Source organism: Trachymyrmex septentrionalis, unplaced genomic scaffold (genome assembly GCF_001594115.1).
Source record: "Trachymyrmex septentrionalis isolate Tsep2-gDNA-1 unplaced genomic scaffold, Tsep1.0 scaffold37, whole genome shotgun sequence".
In the NCBI taxonomy this organism is placed as follows: domain Eukaryota; kingdom Metazoa; phylum Arthropoda; class Insecta; order Hymenoptera; family Formicidae; genus Trachymyrmex; species Trachymyrmex septentrionalis.
In genome coordinates this window covers 5035796-5040765 of record NW_017305536.1, presented here as the reverse complement: position 1 = coordinate 5040765, position 4970 = coordinate 5035796, and the positions used below count along the sequence as shown (strand labels likewise).

At 29.9% G+C, this 4970-nt stretch overlaps 1 protein-coding gene across 1 annotated transcript in view; it reads left to right on the top strand.

Moving 5' to 3' along the window:
- LOC108750698 (girdin-like) overlaps nucleotides 1-4970 on the top strand; it is a 17720-nt gene that overhangs the window by 7768 nt on the left and 4982 nt on the right. The gene's annotated exons all lie outside the window — the stretch shown is intronic.

The window sequence follows — 4970 nt, the reverse complement described above, 5'->3', positions numbered from 1 at the left end:
CCCCCCCACTATCCGAATGGTTGCAACAATCTCCTAGACACATAATTGCGATAACGTACCATATTCAGCAACATCATGGTTTTGTTGCTAATCACGATCAAACAATAACAACTAATGAGAGCCGCTTGTTTCGCGGCGCATGCTTGTGCACGACGCCACGTGCGATAACGCGATTTCCTGTTTCATTTCGGAGGTCGCGTTGTTCGATCGAGATTAATTCAATTGTACCGTACCGCATCCGTTCCCACGACTTTACCCGTTCGTCGATGCGACCGCCGACGCGCGGGTGTGCACTCGGGCTCAATAGGAAGGCGAATGCCGTCGACAAAGAGTAAACATATAATTGAAATGCGCGGGTAGATCAAACGGTAAATGAATTGTCGAAATCCGTTTAACTGTGTGTCCACCGCACGGAATTGAAATAAATTCGTAAAACGCTGATAGCGAACCGCCGCGAAAGCATTAATGCGACACGATGACTTGCAAAAGATATATCTTTTTTTCTCCTTCCTTTTTTTTCAGGCTGAAAGAGTTTTTCCCACTCGAGTTATATATGTTTTTACTTATATATTCTCAGCTTACAATTTCAGATATATTACACATGATAAGAAGGTGAAACTAATTGCAGCAGGATGCTAACATGTATGATCTTCGCATTATATGATGACAACGGTATATGATAACTTTGTAAAGTGATATTTTTTTTGTTTCAATTCCCTCGTCGAAGAAACTACAGTTGCGTAAAATTATATAAAGTCTGTAAGAAGTTTCACTGTGACCGCAAATACATCGAGTGCAACTTCACTACGTATACATAAGATTCTGTTACGAAGTAATATAATTTTCGTAAAACTTCTGAATTATATGATTGAATGTTTTCTTAAAAAGAAAGATTTGTCACAGATTGTTGAGAAGTATAGAGTTTAATATTTTCTTAATCCTTTGATGCCATTCTATATAGATCGTTTTGTCACGCACTTGCTACACTGGATATTCTAAAAAATATTGCATAAAACTAATAAATATATGACAATTTTTTTTCAATCGAAACGCTGAATATAACAATAAAGCAAATATATGTGTACATCTGTTAATAAAAAAGTCATAACGTACCAAAGTAAAAAAAATCTCAAGTATATCATATTAGGACTAGTATCAAAAAGAAATTATAATTGGAATACAAATATATTAAATCTTAAATTTTTTAAGATGAGTAGTGTGAATATATCTTATAGATGAAAACTTTTTAACAATAAGTACGTTATTTATTAAAAATGCTTATATAAACTTCTGCAGTTGTTGGTACACAAATCATTTATTATAAGATATATGCTACTCAAACAGAATAACAAGTCACGATAACGTCAAAATGACATAAAATAAATAAAAAATGATTGAAAAATGACTTTTAATAATCATTTTAGAGTTGTTTTGACATCATTATGATACCATAATGATTTGTTATTCTACTTCGATATAATTTGTAAACAACTGGAAATGTACTTATCAACATTTAATTTACAAACGTTTCGACTCTGAATTTGAGAGGCTTCTTCTTAGAAAGTCCATAACCAAATGCTAACAAATAGTAGCCTGTACTTGACTTCCGCATTGAGAAGGACTCAAATTCAAAGTCGGAACGTTTGCAGTTAACTTCGTAACTACATTCTAGTTGTTTGCAAATTATATTTTATCACCTTATAAATATAATTTGCGCATCAACAACCGCGCACGCTCATATTTAAAGCTCATATGTAAAGCATTTTACATATATATTTGATTTATTCTTGGAGCTAAAACTATTTCCATTTTTATTTATCTATATAAGCTTATATCCTAAAAAAATATTATCTTCAAAATGTATTCTCGTATAATTTTATCTTATAACTGTAATTTTGTACTATATATTTATAAAATTTTAGAAAGACGGTTTATGTATACGCGAAGATGTAATCGTTAGTTAAATAGCTTGTTCTTACTTCGAATGCGATGAGATTTCCCACCGACGAGATTTCCCAGCGAAGGTATAAGGGGTATAGATACCGCCAACGTGATTAGTGAGAAATTGCAGCGGAAAGATTTATGCGAGTTTAAAAAATGATTTCGTGCATTTATGCGCTTAGTTCGAGCTTGCAGCTATCTTGTATATCTACCAGCGTGCAGCTCATTGCATTTCCATATTTTGCTGAGATTGAGATTCTAGAATCGACGTTTAATTAAACATTTCGCTGTGCAACACAACAACAAGAACATTCGCGATTAAGTCGATTCCCCGGAAGTAATTAATCATACTTATTGTTATCAATACAGATGTTCGTTCATTTGTATCAAGTTCTAGATACCAACAGTTTTTGATTTAAATAAAACTAAAATATCGGAGTAGAAAATAGACAAAATGATACAAAAATAAAATAATAGAAATCAATTTTTCAAAAGAGTTTTTAACTTTTTCTCATTCATCACTTTATCTTTATTTAACAGCTACATACATAAGAAATACTTCTTCATAGTTTTACAGCTGTGTACTTTTTATATAATTTTGAAAAGTTGGTGTAATTTTGTAATTTCAATCTAGCTTCGAGGCTTCGAATGTGATTTTTAAATGATATAATTGAACTAAATATGACAACAAAATATATGCGTATATTCTACATGTAAAGATACATTTACTAATAATTGGTAATAATTCATATTCTCTCTTCTATTCCTGCATTCTTTTTTCTATTTTCAGATTTTTGTAAATTATGTTCGTTCTGTATATTCGAAGAATTTCTACCTAGAGTATAATTGATATCACTCTATGACTAACAAACTAGTTATTTCCGGTATTATGCAAGACACTTTATTATCAGTACCTAGAAATAATCCAAGATACAAGTATTTTGGAAAAAATATCGAAATACAGGTATTATTAAAGTAAAATATCTAGATACAGGTACCTTTAATGTATTCTAAGACTTTTGAGTATTTGGTTACCACAGATACATTGAATCTTGTAAGAAATAGAAGTAATTTGTTATTTGTAACGAAGTTACAGTTACAAGTTACTTTTTTGACTTTACTGGTAACTGCGTTACTTTTTTTCTGGTAATTGTAACGGTAACGTAGTTATATTTTTTGGTAACGATAACGAATTTTACAGTTACTTTTATCATTACTTTGCACACGATTGGGCACAGTTCGATTGGACATAAGTCACTTATAGCGTTTGGGATTAGAAAACTCCTAGGTACCCATCCGCTGTGATTAGTGATCATTAATTTTAAAAAAGTAACGGTAAAGTAACGAAAAATTATTTTCTCAAGTAACGGTAACTGTAACGAGTTACTAGGAAGTTTTTGCAATAGCGTTTATTCAAATGGTGAACGCTAAGGTCAGATTATCTTCTTCTTAACAATTACTTAAGAAAAGGATAACGTAACTTTAGCATTCACCGTATCTGAATTTATGTTATTGCAAAAACTCCCTACTTTAAAAATTAGTAACGGTAACTTATTATTCTTTTTTATTCGATAACGAGTAACTGTAAAAGTACTTAAAAAGTAAGTAACTTTCCTTACCCGTGTCAATAGCAAGAAATGACACGTTAATTTTTATTACATGTCATTTGTAAATAAAAATAATTTGGAAAACGAAATGATGAGATTGCTTTAAACAATATAATATATTATAGTTTCGAAGATGCGAAAAAGTATCAAAAAATTGTTAAAATTGCTAGTCAATTTTAACTTGTGATATTACTGCGGTAGTTCAGAATTAATTTCAACACTTAGTCAGAATTAGTTAGAATTAGTTTCAAGACCGAAAAATCATTTCGGCGCACGTTTCAAAAAGGACTACACGTAGTATATAAATTCACACAGAATCATAGAAGCATTTAAGATCTAGTTAGACCGTTTAAGGCTTTGATTCCTATAGTTTGTGTTGTAAAAATGAACGAAAGTTATCCTTATCTCCTTCAGTAATCAGTAAATAATTAAAAGTGATAAAATACACGGAATAAGCTACACAGATACACCGAGTAAAAATCAAATTTTATCATTTTTTACGATTATTTACTGACTGTCAGGGCAATAAGAATATCTTTAGCTTATCTTTATAGCTATCATATAATTTTCGTTTTATCTGGATTGTTCTTATTACAAATGCATGTGCAACAAAAATTAACGTGTCATTTTTTTCTTTTGATGTCACGATAATAATAAATTTAATATGGCTGTGGTGATCACTCAGGAGCCTTAAATGTATCTAGCCTAGGTACAGATACTTTTATTTATTTATTAACATAAAATTTTAGAATAAACAGGATTTATGATGTCATGTATCCGTACGTAATATTTATGTATTATACGTATTTTATATGTACATTTATAAATATTCTATGCCAATTTAACATGTTATACAATAAAACAAAATAATACTTATAAAGCTATTATATATTAGTTTAATTCAAATAATTTATTTAACATTTATGCATTATGTTTTAAAAACATCAATCATTCAAAATTTTTATTGGACAAATTATTTTGTCACGGCGTTAAAATTTGGTACCCTGTGTTAAATGCACATTCAACAGGAGCTTAGTAAGAGTGTATTATATTTCATATAAATTTTGTTTATACAATTGAATAATCTATTTAATGTAGAAAAATATCATTCAAAAAGTAACTAAAATGTACCTAAATATAAGTACATAAATATCGGTACATAAGTATCGTAATATTTTTATGCGTATCGTTATATTTTATAGAGTCATATTTTTATCGGTCTGATTATATTCGAAGACACTATGTGTCTGAATAAACACTGACGTATGTAGCTTATGTGTCAATATAAGGTTTATATCTTGTCGGAATGTCACAATGCGATATCTTATGAACACAAATGATTTTCTCATTACCCAATTTGAATTGATTCTCTTTATCAGAGTATATAAACGATACATCCTCTTGTATTTACATTTTGATTTA